Genomic DNA, 20,283 nt, shown 5'->3' with positions numbered 1-20,283 from the left:
GCAAGTAAAAAGATATATTGAACAAACCTCGATTGTTTTTTTAGACTTCCATCTTTTGGAATAGGTTATAGGTTTTGGTTCATTAGCATGAATGGAAACTTTTAAAAGTAGTTCTGGGATTTACATGCTAATGAACCGAAACCTGTAACCCATTCTAAAAGCTGAAAGACTTAACAACAATCGATCTTTTGTTCAATATATCTTTTACTTGCTGTAATCTTTTGCTATAAATTCTGTGTCTTATGGTCCTACTCCACAACCACCTGATGAAGGAGCAGCGCTCTGAAAGCTAGTGCTTCCAAATCAACCTGTTGGACTCTAACCTGGTGTTGTGTGATTTTTAAACTTTGTGCATCCCAGTCCAACGCTGGGTCTACCACATCTTGGCTCCTCTGCATTCGAGCATCTGCAGGTTTTATTTGCGCGTCTCAGCGCGTTTGCGGGAGCGGCTCGGGTTCGGGTTTGGTTCGGGCTCTGGCCGGAGATTGCCGAATCTATTCGGGGAGGTCCTCCCGAGGTGGGGGGAGAGTGGGGGAGGAGGGCGCATGCGTCTGGGCAGCCGCCATGTTGTGTCCTTAAAAAAAAACGGGATCTGGGTGACGGGGGAAATCCGAGAGGGTGGGAGATTAAAGCAGCACGGCCGCCGCAGGCAGCTCAGATGCGGCTCGGAGAATCCAGGGGTCTGGGGTGACCAGAGCAGCCGGGAACCATCTCCCTGACTCTCTGAGAAAGATCGAGGTGAAGCTGCGGTAAGTGAGGCCCGATCCGGGGGCCGGAAAACTTTCTCTCCGGCTCCGGGGCGGAGAAGGCGGGGGTCCCGAGGCCCAGCGTGGGCCTAGAGTCACTGAGCTACACAGTGTTCGAGTTGGCAAGCCTTTTCTCCCGGTGTATAATCCTCCGTGCGACCATTAACTGCAGCACAGTTACTATGGTGATTTATAAGAAGCATTTAATTTACTCAACGTGGAATTGGCTGCTGTAAAGAAGAGTCTGGGCGTTGTAAACATGCAGCGGGTGGGTGGGGAGGGAAAGGATCTTGCTTTCACAAACGCGTTTTCTTTATATTGGGTTTTGAAATTTAAAAAAATAATTTTTTTTAGTTCTCCATCGATTGAAGTGATTAACTGTATCGTCACCTGGTGTTTTGAATGTTGAGCTTTCGATTTAGTTGCAGAGAAGTCTTGTGATCGAATAGTTGTACTGATGTGTGTGTTTTTACGGGAGTTTTATTCTCTCCCATTCTCCCCCCCCCCCTCCGGCGTTGAATAGAAAACGTTTAAGGATATTAATATTTGTTTCTAGGGAATCGCTGAATCTGAAATGTTGACAGGCTTTTTAAGGTTCTGTAGCCTCTTCGTTATTAAAATGATCCACATGAATAAGATCAGTCTCCAGTGAGCGTAGATTTGTAAAAATGCAATGTGGAAGATTTTTTTTTTGTTTTGGCGAATAGCCGATCAAATTTCGGACTATGTAATGGTAAATTCAGGATAAAAGATGGTACTGCAAACCATTAATATCAGTCTGATGTCTTGTAATGATAGCTGGACTTCTTTTAAACGTTGAATTATTTTGTTATATTGCAGCCTGTACTAGCAGGTAAACCCAAAGTGTATATCACTCCCCTAGAGAAACTAGACTTACAATGTAAAATCATTGAAAAGAAATAATCTGTTGATCGTGTATATTTCCTGAATTTAAAACAACTTTGTGCTTACACTATTAAAGCATTTAATAGAATAATAAAACATGCATTTTGCTTAGAACTTCAAAACACAAACATCCAAGTAACTACTGAAGGCATCCCAGCACAGCGGTCTATCAGTTTTGATATTACTGATATCGAGGCTGGAGATTGTTGAATACGGTTGGAATTGTTTCTGGAATTGTGCCTATCAATGTCTTCACAGATTGTAAAGCTCAAGCTTCTCTGTTGTTTACTCTCCACTCATTCTCTACTATGAGCAGGTTGATCACAATTGAACAGACTTAGCAAAATCTCTTGTACATTACTCAGTTTTTCTGCTTCAGAATATTCTCTTTTTTTTGCAACTTTATTTCATAGTTTTAAGTCTTATCAACATTCACAGTTCTTCTCATGTTTTTCCAGTTGTCAATTTTGTTTTATGCAGGTCTCATTTGTTATTTCAGTGTGCAGAAATTTGTTTGCCTATCTGGTTGTTTAAATTATTTTGTACTTTCTAGTTTCTAAGTACTCCTTTACTGTCTCTGTTCCCATAATTTCACAGCAAGCTAATTTTACAGACTTAAATAGATTTGATAGAACACAGTACTTTGGAAGCTGTTGAATTAAAAAAAAACATAATACTGGAAGTACTTCAGACTCTTTAGATTTAATTTTCATTTCCCATGTTCAGTATTGGTCCAATCCTTGTGAAATACCATTCAATGCTGTTTTGCTAACCTTGTGGCAGGTAGCATTTTCATCATGTAAAACTAATCTTCTGTATGGTCACGCGAATTTCTGTGGCTTCTTTAATTGAGAATTCAATTACAAATTTGTCAGTGATCATGTCCACGTTCACGAACAAGAGCAAAGTACTGCAGATAGTGGAGATCTGAAATAAAAACAGAAATATTCAACAGATCTGTATATAGTGTGAAAAAGCAGTTAACATGTAAGGTTAATTACCTTTCTTCGGAATTCATCTTTTTTTTAAAAGTTCAGTAAACCTAGATCTGTGCAAATGTCTTGAGGAATTTCTAGACAAGTGTGTTTTTGAATTTACCTCAAAGGTGCTATAATTTTGTACCACTAATGTGGGCTCCGAATGTAAGAGTTTCTAAGGTTGGAACCCAAGGCTAAATGTTCTAGGGTTTGTCCTGACTGATCAAGGAAGACTACCACGAGGCTATAGGAATTGAAGAGCTGGTGTTTGGTCCAATTGAAGTTTATGTAATTGAGGTCAAGCCATGTCAAGTGCTGTCAGAAGGCCTTTTGAACAGTCAAGTCTAAAGATGACCTAAACATGGATAAACACTCCAATAGGAGAAAGTGAGGACTGCAGATGCTGGAGATCAGAGCTGAAAATGTGTTGCTGGAAAAGCACAGTAGGTCAGGTAGTATCCAAGGAGCAGGAGAATCGACGTTTCGGGCATGAGCCCTCTTAGGGCCTGACCTGCTGTGCTTTTCCAGCAACACATTTTCAGCTCTAAACACTCCAGTAGGAATGAAATAAGGTATGGCTTTGTTAGAAGTATAAATGTGGTCTCTAAATCGCCCATTCACTGTCAAATATGATTATTCTGAGATGATGCATTTTAGGTTGATCTTGAGGGAGTAAGTGGGGAGGAGGAAGGAATTGAGTTGGAGTAAATTTGTTTGATAGAATCCAATGGTTTCATCGATTTTTTTAAAAAAGTTTTAGGAATGCTTTGTTCATACTTGTTTAAATTTTTGACAATATGACAGATGATACATGGGATATTGTTTTTAGTTGCGTGAAAAGTACATAGAATTAAACACATTGAAATTTGAAAGTCACTGGGATTAATTTCAGGAGACCAAGCACGTGTATATGATAGGCAATGAAAATTAAACACTTAAGTAACCACCTCTGTTTTTCTTCGCTGACTACATTTTCTTTTGGTGCTGGCAGAAAACTGGCTTTTGGCAGAGCTGAAGAATAGAGTCCACAAGGTTGTGGCAGTGCATCAAAGATTTACATGGCAGAGAGGTCAAGCCATGTATCTCACACAAACTGAGATCTAAACTGGTGATTTTAGTAACCATGTGCAGGACTGCCACTGGTAAGGTGGAAAATAGCAGTATGCTTAACCTACTTTTAAAGTACAACAACTACTTGTAAAAATGTGGCCCTTTTTATTTGGTTTTTCCTGTTTTTAAAAAACACAGTTCCGTATGTGGCATTGAGCTGAGGCCGCGCTTTCCATCTCCTTGTGGATGTAAAAAGGGTTTTTTTGAGCTCTTCACATAAAATGAGGTTGTTTTCCTAGTCTTATGGCCATTTTTTTCCCCTCAATCAACATTTATTTATAGACCAAAAGTTGAGATTTTTATTTGCCTCAAGTTTAAGGATTTATCTAAATGAACACCAAGATATCTTTACTCATCCAAATGTTTTGACTTTTGCCGTTTTTGTACATTTCCTTATTGGTTCTCCCAAAATACACCACTTCATACTTGTCTGCATTGGAGTCCCAGCTATCTGTCTTCTACTTATTTCTCCATTTCTATTTGTGTGCTTATCATTTTGCTACTTTATGGGATAACAGAGGTTGGAGTTTGGAAAGGATATGAAATATTTCAAGTTAAAGTCAAAAGTTTTATTGTAGGTTGAAATATTAGCTGAATGTTTGTTTTTTTTTGGTAATACCAGAGCAAGAGCCATTTTATCTTTTTTTTATAGATATTTTTATTAGAAAGTTAACATTTTTATAAGTTTACAAAAATAAACAAAACTCAAGTACAAACATTGATATACAATTAAATCTTAAATATATAAAAACCAAAATTTAACAAAAGAAAAATACCGAGGAAAAATAAACAAAACTCAACTAACTACTAATCTAACCTACAACTAACCAGAGTGTATATTTAAGTCTCTTACATTATTCAAATAAGAGAAAGAGAAAAAAAAAACAGCGGCTAACATAGAAATTGGGTAGTGAGATAGATACATGCACGGAATGTGTTAACATCAAATGTAACAAAACCTGTATTCGTGCGGGATTCCTCTCCCAAGGGGCCCCGGACCAGCCAGAATCGTAATCTCCCTTAAATAAAAGCCCTTGTTAGGATAGCCGAAATATCTGTATTCATATAATTCAAGAAGGGCTGCCATATTTTATAAAATAGTTCGGTCTTTCGGTGCACCATATTTGTAAGGAAGTCAAGGGGAATACATTCCATAATTAATCTGTGCCAATTTGAAAGTCCAGGGGGGCCTTCAGCGACCCAGTTTACCAAAATATTTTTCCTTGCACAGAAAGAGACAATAGAAAATAGTCTCTTCCCATGCATGTCCAGGGAGGATAAGTTCTAAAAGCCCAAAAGGAGAGATACAGGGTCCACTTTAACTTCCGTTCCTAAAATTTCTGTCAGGGCACTTGCTACTTTAGTCCAGAATCTACGGATCTTATGACAGGTCCATAGACAATGTACAAGAGTGCCCACCTCTATTTTACATTTGGGACACATTGGAGATGCCCCTGCCTTAAATTTTGCCAATCGATCCAGTGTTATATGGGCCCTATGAAGTATCTTCAGCTGGATAGCCTGAGTTCTGTTACAGATGGTGATTCTTCTGCATTTTCCCAAATGTCATTCCATGTTTCTATAGCGATTTTCTAGTCCCAATTCCTGATCCCATGTTTTAAGTAGATTGTCCATATCTCCCAATACTTCATCATGTTGTAAATGATAAATGGTACTGATGGAGGATACCCCCATTGGTCGTAGTACTCTACATTCTCTATCTGATTTATAAAGACTATCTAATAATGTAGTCGTCTTCTGTATATAGTCTCGAATTTGGAAGTATTGATAGAGGTCTCCGAATTTCTGACGCAGCTGTTCAAAAGACATCAAGACCCCATCTTGAAATAGATCCCCTAGATATGAGATAACTCTGGAGATCCAGGGGTTAAAAGTGGCATCTGTAAACCCCGGTTGGAATCCCCATGCTCCCACTATCGGTGCATAGGGGGATGTTTTAAGTGAGTTGCCCTCATTTTGCTGCTTTATATTCCAAGCTTTAATTGTATTTAGTATTAGAGGGTTTTTACAGTAATCCGTAATGATTTTCCTCTTGCCTGAAAATAAAAGGTTATAAGTGGGCATTTTACTTGAGAAGCCTCTATGTCCAGCCAGATTGGGCCTTGTTTGATCCACAATCAATCAGCTATGTAACTTAATAAGGAACTTAACTGATATTTCCTAAAATCTGGGAAGTCCAATCCTCCCCTTGCCTGTGGAAGCTGTAGCTTCTTCAGTTTAATGAGGGGCCGTCTATGATTCCAGATAAAGGAACCCAACCAGCCATAGAATTTACGTAGTGCCAGCCTCGGCAGCATCACCGGAAGCATTCTCATAGGGTATAGGAGATGGGGCAGGACATTCATTTTAATTAGTGCTATTCTACCAAGCCAGGAAATTGGAAGGTCTCCCCATCGCTGGAGGTCCTGCCTTATCCTTTCCAGTAAATGCACAAAGTTAGCCTTATACAACTGACCAAATACTGGGGTAATAGAAATGCCTAAATATAAGAAACCCTCCAGGGACCAACGAAAGGGAAAATGGGATCCATCCACTAAGTGGGGTATCATAGCAAGGCCACTCATTGGCATAGCCTCCGATTTTGAGAAATTAATTTTATAACCTGAGAATGCGCTAAATGTATTAATAACTTGGATTAAGCGAGGTACAGACATCAGATGATTACTGAGGAATAGAAGAACATCATCTGCATACAAGGTAATTTTATGTTTACCTGAACCAATCCTCAGGGCTGTTATATTAGGATCAGCTCATATAGCTTCTGCTAGTGGCTCAATTATTAGCGTAAATAACAATAGTGAGAGAGGACATCCCTAATACCAGGCCAGGTATTAGAACTAGAGGTAGGTGAGCACTTTGGGGACAGTGACCACATTTCGGTGATTTTTACTTTAGTGATGGAGAGTGATAAGTGTGTACTACAGGGCAAGAGTTATAGCTGGGGGCAGGGAAATTATGATGCGTTGAGGCATGACTTAGGATGTGTGGATTGGGAAAGTAGATTCCAAGGCAAGAGCGTAATTGATATGTGGAACTTGTTCAAGGAGCAACTATTGAATGTCCTTGATAAGTACGTACCTATTAGGCAGGGAGGAAAGGGTCGTGTGAGGGAGCCGTGGTTTAATAAGGAGTTGGAATCCCTTGTTAAATGGAAGAGGGCGGCCTTTGTAAAGATGAGGCGTGAAGGTTCAATAGGGGCAATTGAGAGTTATAAGGTAGCCCGGAAGGACCTGATGAGAGAGCTAAGAGCAGCAAGGAGGGGACATGAAAGGTCCATAGTTGGTAGGATTAGGGAAAACCCTAAGGCTTTCTATAGGTATGTTAGGAATAAAAGAATGACTAGGGAAGGAATAGGTCCAATCAAGGATAGTAATGGGAAGTTGCGTGTGGAGGCTGAAGAGATTGGGGAGGCGCTGAATGAATACTTTTCGTCAGTATTCACTCAGGAACAGGACATTGTTGTCAATATGAATACTGAGGCACGAATAAGTAGAATGGATGGCTTTGAGATATGTAGAGAAGAGGTGTTGGAAATTCTGGCAAGGGTGAAAATAGATAAGTCCCCTGGGCCTGATGGCATTTATCCTAGGATTCTCTGGGAAGCAAGGGAGGAGATTGCAGAGCCATTGGCCTTGATTTTTATGTCCTCTTTGTCGACAGGAGTAGTGCCAGAGGACTGGAGGCTAGCAAACGTGGTTCCCTTGTTCAAGAAGGGGAGTTGGGATAATCCTAGTAACTATAGGCCAGTGAGTCTCACTTCTGTTGTGGGCAAAGTCTTAGAGAGAATTGTAAGGGATAGGATTTATGCACATCTGGATAAGAATGATGTGATCAAGGATAGTCAGCATGGTTTTGTGAAGGGCAGGTCGTGCCTCACAAACCTTATTGAATTCTTTGAGAAGGTGACTAAGGAGGTAGATGAGGGGAAAGCGGTAGATGTGGTATATATGGATTTTAGTAAGGCGTTTGATAAGGTCCCCCATGGTAGGCTACTGCAGAAAATACAGAGATATGGCATTGAGGGTGAGTTGGAGGTTTGGATTAGGAATTGGCTCTCTGGAAGAAGACAGAGGGTAGTAGTTGATGGCAAAGGTTCATCTTGGAGTGCCGTCACTAGCGGTGTTCCGCAAGGATCTGTTTTGGGACCATTGCTGTTTGTCATTTTTATAAATGACCTGGAGGAAGGGTTAGAAGGTTGGGTGAGCAAGTTTGCGGATGATACGAAAGTCGGAGGAGTTGTAGACAGTGAGGAAGGATATGGCAGGTTACAGCGGGATATAGAGAAGCTGCAGAGCTGGGCAGAAAGGTGGCAAATGGAGTTCAATGTAGCTAAGTGTGAAGTGATTCACTTTGGTAAGAGTAATAAAAAGATGGATTACTGGGCTAATGGTAGACTACTTGGTAGTGTGGAAGAGCAGAGGGATCTTGGTGTCCATGTACACAGATCTCTGAAAGTTGCCACCCAGGTAAATAGTGCAGTGAAGAAGGCATATGGCGTACTGGCTTTTATTGGTAGAGGAATTGAGTTCCGGAGTCCTGAGGTCATGCTGCAGTTATATAAGACTCTGGTGCGGCCGCATCTGGAATATTGTGTGCAGTTTTGGTCGCCATGCTATAGGAAGGATGTGGAGGCACTGGAACGGGTGCAGAGGAAGTTTACCAGGATGTTGCCTGGTATGGTAGGAAAATCCTATGAGGAAAGGCTGAGGCACTTGGGGTTGTTTTCATTGGAGAAAAGAAGGTTTAGGGGTGATTTGATAGAGGTGTACAAGATGATTAGGGGGTTAGATAGGGTTGACAGTGAGAACCTTTTTCCACGTATGGAGTCAGCTATTACAAGGGGGCATAGCTTTAAATTAAGGGGGGGTAGATATAGGACTGATGTTCGGGGTAGGTTCTTCACTCAGCGAGTCGTAAGTTCATGGAATGCCCTGCCAGTAGCAGTAGTGGACTCTCCCTCTTTATGGGTATTTAAGCGGGCATTGGATAGGTATATGGAGGATAGTGGGTTAGTGTAGGTTAGGTGGGCTTTGATCGGCGCAACATCGAGGGCTGAAGGGCCTGTACTGCGCTGTATTCTTCTATGTTCTATGTTCTATGATGGCAGCCCCTACCCACACTGAAGCTATCCGAACCTAATCCATTGGTAACCACAACTGCTTTGGAATCACTATACAATGTTGGGACCCATTTGATAAACACCTGTCCAATGCCAAACCTTTCCAATGTGTAAAACAAATATGACCATTCAACCCTATCAAATGCCTTTTCCGCGTCTAATGAAACTACAACTCCTGGTATCTTTCCCTCATGGCAGGCTTGAATCATATTCAAAACCCTTCTAATATTATTGGATGATCTACGGCCCTTAATAAACCCCGTCTGATCCTCCTTTATGATATATGGCAGTACCCTTTCTAGTCTCAATGCTAACGTTTTAGAAAGGATTTTAAAATCTACATTTAGCAAGGATATTGGTTTGTATGACGTACAATCTTCTGGATTCTTTCCTTTTTTTAAGGATAAGAGAGATATTTGCCTCTTTCAGCGAAGGCAGGAGACAATCCTGACTATATGCATAGTTATACATGTCCATAAGTGGACCAGCCAATATTTCTGTAAATTCTTTATAGAATTCAGCTTGAAAACCATCTGGGCCGGGTGCCTTATCGCTCTGAAGTTGCCTGATTGCGTCAAGTATTTCTTGGACTGTTAGGGAAGCATTTAAAACCGATACCTGTTCCGGAGTTAGGCCCGGAAAGGTCAAATTTTTAAAAAATGTTTGCATCCTCCTAGTCCTGTCTTCACAATTCTGCGATTTTATATAAATCAGAATAAAATTTTCTAAAGATTGCATTAATCTTTTTATGAACATGAGTCAGAATACCCGTACTTTCCTTGATGGACGTGATAGTTTGACGGGCCTTTTTTTTTTCTTTGCAAGAAATGCTAAGTACCTACCCGGTTTGTCGCCAAATTCATATAACCTTTGTTTTGCAAATAATATTTCCCGCTTAGCCATTTGGGTAAGCATCGTGTTTAGAGCTGTCCTGAGGGCCATAATCCTTTGCAATTTAATAATAGAAGGTCTATCGGTGTATGCAGTTTCAGCTGCTTTTAAGCGAGCTTCGAGCAGACGCTGTTCTCCCTTTAATTTTTTCTGGGTCGCTGAGTAGGAGGTGATCAAACCTCGCGTGTAAGCTTTGATGGTCTCCCACATCATTGGTTGCTAACCGTACCTAAATTAATTTCTAAAAAAGTTTTAAATTCTTGAAAAGTACTTTACAAATTTATTGTCTTTCATTAGGAAGGAGTCCATACACCAATGCCGAGGGGATGTCCCATGCCTTGGTTTCCATATATACAGCAGCATGGTCGGAAATTACTATACGACCTATTTTACAGGATGATATGGAATTTAAAAAAATCAAGGGGCAAAAAATATATCAATTCTGGTATGGCATTTATGTGGATTGGAGTAAAAAGAAAAATCTCTGCCCTGTGGATGAAGACATCTCCATACATCTACTAATCCTAATTCTTTGTTCAGATCCACCAATTGTCTAGATCTGGGAGATACTCCTGCAGTACTCTTGGGAATCCTATCTATTTCCGGATCCATAATACAATTAAAGTCTCCCCCTATAATTGTATGACTGGCACCAAGGGCCATCAATTTTGAGAAGGCTTCCGTTATAAATTTAAAGGGGTGTGCCGGGGGGCAGTACAAATTTAAAATCCCATATTCTTCTCCATTTATAAGGGCTTTAATCAGAACATATCATCCAGATTCGTCTTTTATCTGATTTAGGATTTTGAAAGGGAAATTCTTCTGAATAAGAATAACAACTCCCCTACTTTTTGAGCTAAAAGAAGAACAATGGCCCGATCAAATCCACCCTGTTGTAATTTCAAGTGTTCTTTATCCAACAGAAGTGTCTCCTGTAGGAGAGCTATATCAACTCTTTCTTTCTTAAGATTTGATAATATTTTCTTCCTTTTGACTGGCGAATTACTCCCTTGACATTCCAGGTGCACTACTTAACCGACTGATCAACCATAATCGTCCGGGCAAATCCAAGACCCCTCGGGAGGGGAAACCCTATCCAAAACATCCCGAGCATATAAAATTCACAAAAATAAAGGCTCTCGAATACACTCAACAGTATAACAAAAAACTATTTCTAAATAATAAAAAAAAGTATAAAACGTATTTAAATGGAGATTTTCCCATTGTTCCCAGGGGGTGTCACTTCCTTTTTTTAAAGGAAGAATGCTTTGACTTGAACTAAGCATCCAAGACTTGCAGTCACAACATGGGAATATGGAAAATAGCGGAATAAAAAATGTTAAATGGAAAAAGGCCTGTTTAATCCCTTAACTCGCAGCCAGTTAAGTACTTTTCAAAGCATAGTCACTGCTGACATGCAGGAAGTGTAAGAGTTAATTTTCACTTAACAAGCTCGTACAAACAGCTGTGTGATTATAACCAAATAAATTTCAATTTTTTTTTGTTGTGATGTTGATTAGTGCAAAAACATTGCTCAAGACATTAGGATTAATACTCCTGCTTTCTTTGAAATAGTGCCATGGCGTGTTTTAATTTCAGAAAAGACTCTGCTATGAAGTTCATTCAAAAGACCTTGCCTCCAATAACACTCGTGTGTGAGCAACATGCTGTGCACAAGTCAGGTAGTAATGACAAGCTTTCTGACTTGATAGTGCAGCTAACTGAATTGTGTAGATCCCATTAATGCCTGATTGCATGTACGTTAAGTATAAGGTTCTCCGATTACCTTGTATGTTTTTGATTAGAATCTGGATATTAGAAAATATTTAGATTATGAGCCTTATGGTTTAGTGAATCAAGCAGGAGCAGGACTTGATTAAAATTTGTGTTTTTCTGTTCTGAACAAAATGGTTTGGACTTGTTGAGAATTTCAGGATATGCAGTTTTGGGAGATAACTCCATACAAATCATTAATTTCATGCATATTCTTTGTCTATCGCTAAGAAGCATCACAAATTTGACGTGAAATTAATTAACATTTGGGCATTTGTTAAAATGTGGATTAAAAGCGTTCCACTTTAGTTCCCTGTCAAATCATACTTTGATTATAAAATGCTTATTTTTGTACTTGAATCCCTTTAACTCCGCATCCTATCTCTAATGTTTTTTACTTTTCCACTTCTGGGCTCTTGTATGCTTCCAATTTTAATTGATTTATCCTTGTTATATGCGCTTTCTCAACTGCTTAAATCATTAGATTAGATTAGATTACTTACAGTGTGGAAACAGGCCCTTCAGCCCAACAAGTCCACACCGCCCCGCCGAAGCGCAACCCACCCATACCCCTACATCTACTCCTTACCTAACACTATGGGCAATTTAGCATGGCCAATTCACCTGACCTGCACATCTTTGGACTGTGGGAGGAAACCCACGCAGACACAGGGAGAATGTGCAAACTCCACACAGAGTCGCCTGAGGCGGGAATTGAACCCGAGTCTCTGGCGCTGTGAGGCAGCAGTGCTAACCACTGTGGGCGGCACGGTGGCACAGTGGTTAGCACTACGGGATGGCATTTTTGCAAGAGGTAGGGTGGGAAGATGTGTAATCCAGGTAGCTGTGGGAGTCGGTGGGTTTGTAAAAAATGTCAGTGTCAAGTCGGTCATCATTAATGGAGATGGAGAGGTCCAGGAAGGGGAGCGAGGTGTCAGAGATGGTCCAGGTAAATTTAAGGTCAGGGTGGAATGTGTTGGTGAAGTTGATGAATTGCTCAACCTCCTCGCGGGAGCACGAGGTGGCGCCAATGCAGTCATCAATGTAGCGGAGGAAGAGGTGGGGAGTGGTGCCGGTGTAATTACAGAAGATCACCTGCTCTACGTAGCCAACAAAGAGACAGGCATAGCTGGGGCCCATACGTGTGCCCATGGCTACCCCTTTGGTCTGGAGGAAGTGGGAGGATTCAAAGAAGAAATTGTTAAGGGTGAGGACCAGTTCGGCCAAATGAATGAGTGTGTCGGTGGAAGGGTACTATTGGGGATGTCTGGAGAGGAAAAAACGGAGGGCTTGGAGGCCCTGGTCATGGCGGATGGAGGTGTAGAGGGATTGGATATCCATGGTGAAGATGAGGCGTTGGGGGCCGGGGAAATGGAAGTCTTGGAGGAGGTGGAGGGCGTGCGTGGTGTCTCGAACGTATGTGGGGAGTTCCTGGACTGGGGGGGGATAGGACAGTGTCGAGGTAGGTAGAGATGAGTTCAGTGGGGCAGGAGCATGCTGAGCCAATGGGTCGGCCAGGGTGGTCAGGCTTGTGGATCTTGGGAAGGAGGTGGAACCGGGCAGTGCGGGGTTCCCGGACTATGAGGTTGGAAGCTGTGGGTGGGAGATCTCCTGAGGTGATGAGGTTCTGTATGGTCTGGGAGATGATGGTTTGGTGATGGGGGGTGGGGTCATGGTCGAGGGAGCAGTAGGAAGAGGTGTCCTCGAGTTGACGTTTGGCTTCAGCCCATAGTGTCTAGGGGTGTGTAAGTTTAGGTGGAATAGCCATGGGAAATACAGGGTTACAGGGATATGGTGGATCTTGATGAAATGCTGTTCTGAGGGTTGGTGCAGACTCAATGGGTTGAATGGCCTGCTTCGACATTTTAGGGGTTCTATGATAGTCCCCAAATTTAAGAAGAACTGCCCCTGCCGAAATCAGAACCAAAGCAAAATGTTGGAAAGCTCAAGCAATTTTCCAACAATTTGTTTTTGTTCACTCCCAAATTTTCTTACTTTAACTCTCTCCTCAATCAAATTCTTGGCCATCTTCCTTTAATATATCTTCACCTAGCTCGATGTCAGATCTTTGTCTGCTCTTTTGAAGCACCTTGGGACCTTTTAGCAAGTTAAAGGTATTTTAAATCAGTTTGTTGATACAGCTTCTTACCAAGGACTGCATGGTGGCACAGTGGTTAGCACTGCTGCCTCACAGCGCCAGAGATTTGGGTTCAATTTCTGCCTCTGGCAACTGGCTGTGTGGAGTTCGCACATTCTCCCTGTGTTTGTGTGGGTTTCCTCCAGGTGCTCCGGTTTCCTCCCACAGTCCACAAATGTGCAGGTTAGGTGAATTGGCAATGCTAAATTGCCTGTAGTGTTAGGTGAAGGGGAATGGGTATCGGTGGGTTGCTCTTCGGAGGGTTGGTGTGGACTTGTTGGGCCAAAGGGCCTGTTTCCACACTGTAAGTAATCTAAACTTTTTTTAAAAAAAGTTGCTCTTGAGGTGGAGAATGCAGTAGTGAAGAATTTATGGTCTCAAAACAGTGATATTACTTATAGTACAAACAAGATTTAAGATCTCTATCAAAATGGATTTATTTTAGTTGAATGCTGGTAAGTAAGATGATAGACTTTACTGATGATGATCAGAAATTACTAATTTCCTGACTCTTCAAAGCCTGTCCATTGCCTACCATGCACAAACCAGAACTGCAGTTGAATTCTATTGACTTATCTGGATGGATGCCATTCCAGTAACATTTAAGAAGCTTTCCTCTTGCAGCTGAGTCACAAAATTCTGGGTTCATGTTCCATTCCAGGGCTTGGGTAGAAAATCAAGGTTGGTGCTCTGGTATAGTGCTCATCTGTTGAGGGGTATTCTTCAAAAAAAAACTTGAGGCCTCACCTGCCTGCTTGGGAAAATCTAAATGATCCTGTAACACAGTTTCAGAAAAGCAAAAGTGATACCCGTTCAGATGCCTTTTAAATGTTGTAATTATACCAGCCACTACTACCACTTCTGGCAGCTCATTCCATATACACGCCACCCTCTGCATGAAAATGTTCCCCCAAAGTCCTTTTCAAATCTCACCTTAAATCTATGCCCTCTAGTTTCGGACTCCCCTACCCTGGGAAAAAGACCTTGGCTATTTAACCTAATCTATTCCCAAGAATATGAACATTTATTTATTGCTGTCTTGGGGGATAAATAATTTGAGGGATATTGTTTCTAACTAATGAGATCATTGTGTCGTCCCATTTTCCCCCTCAGTTGAAGTAAAACACTCAGACACCATGTAGTTTTACCATCTCCATCTTTATTCCGGGCCCTGGAGGGAGAGAACACAATTGCCCATGTGCACAGAGACATGAGTTCTTGGTCTTCTCTCTCGAACAGCAGTTTCTTAATGAATTATAGTCATTTTACAGGGAGGAGCATCCACATAAAGCAGCATGCATAATGATTGGGTGACCGTTACAATCAGTGAGTGTCAGCAGTAAAGATTAAGCCATCTGCTGTTAACACAATGAATAACTGGCTTCATGTAATGAATACTTTTCATCTTGTTAAACTGACCTTACATACTGAAATCTTCAAATATTGTTTAAATGGCTCTACATACTGAATGCTTTTTCACCTTGTTAACCCATTACCCTTGCTTCCAGCACCCCTTTGTGAAGTGCAAGTTCGTATCTGATCTGAGTCATGCAAACTATAATACAACAGCAACTTTTATTGGCAGGGAGCCTTTAACACAGTAAAACATGTCTATGTGCTTCCCAGCAGCATTGTCGTGCAAAATGTTACTTGGAATTCCCTGTGATATTAGGCAGATGAATAAATGTTTAAAACAACGCAGATTTTAAACATTGTCTAAACAAGAGGACAAACTGACGAAAAGTTGAGATTTCATTGGCCGTGCCACTGTTAAATATATTATGAACTGAGAAAGTAACAAATTTGTTACTGACCCTGCACACGTTCTTTTTGTTTATTCAGATCCTGTTTCACAGTAAATTGTGGTTGGTTAGGGATGAGTCATGCACTTCATTTTCCTTGCTATTATTTTATTCAGACGAATATTCTTATTCAGGGTCAAAAAGTGTGGCACTGGAAATGCATAGCCGGTCAGGCAGCATCCGAGAAGCAGGAGAATCGCTGTCTCGAGCATAAGCCCTTCATCAGGAATGACATTCCTGATAAAGAGCTAATGCTCTGTGTCGACTCTTATGCCTGACTGTCTGTGCTTTTCCAGCACCACACTTTGTGACTCTCTGACCTCCAGCATCTGCAGTCCTCTCTTTCTCCTAATACAGAGGAACCTCGATTAACCGAATTTTGAATTATCTGAAGAAGATCTCAAGGACCCGATAGAAACAGTACATCAAAGAGAACAGCATTGTTCTTATCGATGGGAGCCTGGACACTGTCTCCAAATTACTGATCTCCCGCTCCCTTGCCCTCTTTCTCTCCCCCCCCCTCCAACTCCTGCACCCCCCGCCCTGTACTTTGCTCAAAAACTGCATGAATCCATGTAAGACTCTGTTAACAGTTTTTTTTAGATTAGAATCAGTCTAAACACTATGGCACAGATATGCAATACGGGGCTATCACCTTCTACACATTATCTAGGCTGACACCAATTGTTAAAGTTAACCTGAGAATCTAAAGTTTTTTTTTAAAAGAAGTTTTGTGATTTACGTATGAAAGAAGTGAAACTAACATGGTCATTGTAACAGATGAGACTTAACAGACAATCAAGGTGTTTTTCAATGTATAATTTCAGTTACGTCCCACTGTAAACTTTTGCTATAAATTCTGTGTCTTACAATTGTGTATTCCACAACCACCTGATGAAGGCGCAGTGCTTCGAAAGCTAGTGCTTCCAATTAAACCTGTTGGACCAAAACCTGGTGTTGTGATTTTTAACTCTGAACACCCCAGTCCAACACCAGCATTTCCCAATCATTAGAAGAATGAAGTTAGATTTCTTTATAAACTGCATTTTTAGGGGAGGAAATTAATGCAAGTAATATGTTGACTTGATGGCTAGGCTGCTAATTGAAGATCTGGGACCTTTCCTCAACAGCTTTGTTGATGTGCACTGTCACAGTTCAAGAAAGCAGCTCTGCATGACTTTCTCGAGGGCAATTAGAAATGGGTAATATATACTGGGCTGGCCAGCTGCATCACATCCTGTGACTGATTTTTTTTAATATATACATTACAATAATGGAGAATCGAAAGACAATAAATAATAACAGATTCCCAGATCCAGAAATTTTCTATCTGACAGTTTGAGAAGGAACAGATGGAAGCAGTGCATGGGCACTTAATCAAATTAAGATTTCAGAGTTCTCTTGATCCAGAGACCAATTGCAAGATTATGCCAGATGCTCTGATATTTAAAGAAAAGGATCAAGGAAAGCCAGAAAGCCAAGGACCTGTTTGCCTAACCTTTATTGTCAGGGAATTATTCAGTCTATAATTAAGGCGAAGGAGATATTGAAAATATTTAGCTGATCAGAGCACCAGCCTGAATTTGCAAAGGTTGTGTCATATACGTAGCAGTGTAAAAACAAGCTATACCGAACACACCTCATTTAAATTTTGGGGGAAGTGATTAAAGTAAGTGGAAGGAAAGTTGATGAATGTTATTTATGTGGATTTTCAGAAAATCTTTGAAGTCTATCATGATTGTTAATTTAAAGAATTGAAAGCTAATAATTTATCTGTTTAGGCACTCTAAGTTGAAGCCAAGAAAGGGATAATGAGTCATAGAGATGTACGGTATGGAAACAGACCCTTCAGGGTCCCACTGGTCCATGCTGGCCAGATATCCTAAATTAATCTAGTCCCAGGTACTGTCATTGGCAAGTTGTCAAGATATCAACTATTTACTCCATTAATTAATTTTGGGATATAAAGTTGCATATTCACATTTTTCAGTGACATAAAGGTGAAATTTCTGTGGAAAAACTGGTGGAATTTCAAAGATGGTTGGAGGTCTAGAAACACAATTCAAATGTTACAAATAATTACCAGAAAAGTAAGGAAAATGGTTTTGGTTTTGGTTCTTGGTCTTTGTAGGAAGAGCCATACTTCAACTGCAGAACCACAGACTTGTATGACATGTTTGATGGGGAATGGGGGAGGAACAGCAATGAGGACTAATCAAAAAAATTGCAGTACAAGTTGGAACCACTTCCTGCAAAGTGTGGGTGGAGTTTGGAATTCACTTTCAGCAGTTGATGTGATATCAGTGTTTAGTTTTAAAACTGAGATTCTTCACTTTTTTTGTCGCTAAATGTGGCATTGATGTCGAGGGAAATCACTTACCCCTTCCCTTTAAGTAAAGCTCTTGTTCATGTTCAACAACTCTATTAAGCTTAGTGGTCCTTGGAGAACACAACCGAACATCAGTAAGCAGGCTATTGATGACTCAATACCCTTTATGTTACTTGCGTGATTGAAAGCAAGCTGTTGAAGTGGTAATTGGTTGGGTTGGAATTGACCTTTTTGTGTGCAGGATATACCTGGGCACTTTTCCAATTTGTTGCGTAGATGCCAGATTTGTAGCTGTACTGGTGCAACTTGGTTACACGTACAGAAAGTTGTGGAGAGAGCCTGTAGCTTTTGCAAAGTCTAGTTCTTTTTAGCAGTTTCTCTCCTGTCTTGAAGTTGTCACTCCCTGACAATGTCCATAGCCACCAACCTTTTTGTGGTAACTGTAATTCCAACCACTGAAGCTTTCTCCTCCTTGTTCCCGTTGATTGTAGTTTTGCCAGGATGCCTCAATATCAAACTGTCAAATGCTATAATGTCAAGGACATCTCTCCCCTCACCTCTGCACTTTTGACATTGTTTGGATGAAGACTGCAATGAGATCAGGAGCTGAATAGCAGTGATGAAACTCAGAGTGTCAGTGAACAAGTTATTGCTGAGCAAATACTGCTTAACAGCACTCTCTGACCCCATAATACTTGGTTGGTTATCATGTGTAGACTGATAGGTAATTTACCAGGTTGTATTTGTCATGCTTTTTGTGGACAGGCCATTATGGGCAGTTTCTTACATTGCTGATAATTTGATTTGTTTTTTTATTGTAACATGTACATATATTTATATTGAAAAATTTTGTTTCGCTTGCAGTAAGTGCCCTACAGTAACTGTACTGGAATAGCTTGGTAGGGTCTCGGCTCTTCCTGATGCATGTGTATTCAACACTGTCACTGGAATAGCCCATGGCCTTTGCTGTATCCAGTGTCTTCAGCCCTTTCTTGATAACTTGCAAAGACAGTCAAATTTGTTAAAGGCTGGCATCTGTGATGCAGGGGACTTCAGGAGGTGGCTAAGGTGGATTATTGACTTTGGAACTTATGGCTGACGATGGATGTAAATGCATCAGCCCAGTCTTTGATGCTGGCATGCTAGGTGCTTCTACCTTTTTGAGAATGAAGTCGTTTTATGGGGCCTCCTTTTTAAACTTTGTTTTGCACATTAAACTTATAGCGTCATAGGATTCCTACAGTGTGGAAGAAGGCTATTCAGCTCATTAGCAACACACCCACCCACTACTTTTATCCCTGTGACCCTGCATTTCCCATGGCTAACCCACCTAGCCTGCAATTTCTGGACACTATGGGAAATTTAGCATGGCCAATCCACCTGACCACATCTTTGAACAGTGGGAGGAAACTGGAATACCTGGAGGAAACCCAAGCAGACACTGGAAGAGCAGGTAAACTCCACACAATGATCTGAGGCTGGAATTGAACCCAAGTCCCTGCTGCTGTGAAGGAGTAGTGCTAACAACTGAGCCCTAGTATTTTGACATTTCAACATTGGTAAGAAGACTCTTTCTACACTATACCTGTTGTCATTATGTCAAGTCACCCCTCAGCCTCCCAATGCTATAGCGTAAACAATCCAAGTTTGTCCAGCCTCTCCTTATAGCTAATGTACTCCAAGCCAGGTAACATCATTTGCACCCTCTCCAAGGCCTCCACATTCTTCCTGTAGTGTGGTGGCCAGAACTATGCATAATACTCCAAATGTGGCCTAAGTAAAGTTTTATACTGCAACATGCCAACATTTATACCCTCTAATGAAGGGAAGCATGCCATATGCTTTTGTTTTACTACCTTATCCACTTGTCTTGCCACTTTCCGGGAGCATTAGATTTGCATCCCAAGAGATCTCTGTATATCAATGGACGACTACACACTTGTCCGGATTAAACTCCATCTGGTGTTTCTCCGCCCAACTTTCCTTCTGATCTATATCATGCTGCATTCTTGGGCAACCTTCTTCACTATCCACAACTCCTCCAATTTTCATGCCAAGTGGTCCACTGAGAGAGGAACTGAAGGAAATCAGTACCAGGAGGAAAATGGTGCTGGGGATTTCATAAGATTAAAGGCTGATAAGTTCCCAGGACCCTTTAAGTACTTTACAGAGCACTTACGGAAGTGGCCCTAGAAATAGCGGAAACATTAATGATCATCTTTCAAGATTCAATCAACTCTGAAACAGTTGGAGGGTTGCTAGTGGAATCTCACTTTTCTTTGGGAATGGGAACTCTCTGGTGAAAACTGAATTATAGACTGATTAATCAACGTTTCGGGCATGAGCCCTTCTTCAGGAGTCCTTCCTGAAGAAGGGCTCGTGCCCGAAACGTCGATTCTCCTGTTCCTTGGATGCTGCCTGATCTGTTGCGCTTTTCCAGCAACACATTTTCAGCTCTGATCTCCAGCATCT

At 41.1% G+C, this 20,283-nt stretch overlaps 1 protein-coding gene across 2 annotated transcripts in view; it reads left to right on the top strand.

Moving 5' to 3' along the window:
• The first annotated feature begins 552 nt into the window (after window positions 1–552).
• Window positions 553–20,283, top strand: part of LOC140479879 (mothers against decapentaplegic homolog 4) — a 118,862-nt gene continuing 99,131 nt past the window's right edge. For both annotated transcript variants that reach the window (XM_072574237.1, XM_072574230.1), the window contains exon 1: window positions 553–749. The gene's annotated coding sequence lies outside the window, so the exon portion shown is untranslated. The remainder of the gene's footprint in view (window positions 750–20,283) is intronic.

Source organism: Chiloscyllium punctatum, chromosome 1, assembly GCF_047496795.1.
Source record: "Chiloscyllium punctatum isolate Juve2018m chromosome 1, sChiPun1.3, whole genome shotgun sequence".
Taxonomy (NCBI): Eukaryota; Metazoa; Chordata; class Chondrichthyes; order Orectolobiformes; family Hemiscylliidae; genus Chiloscyllium; species Chiloscyllium punctatum.
The sequence above is the reverse complement of the archived record's forward strand: the minus strand, read 5'-3'. Positions and strand labels throughout refer to the sequence as shown.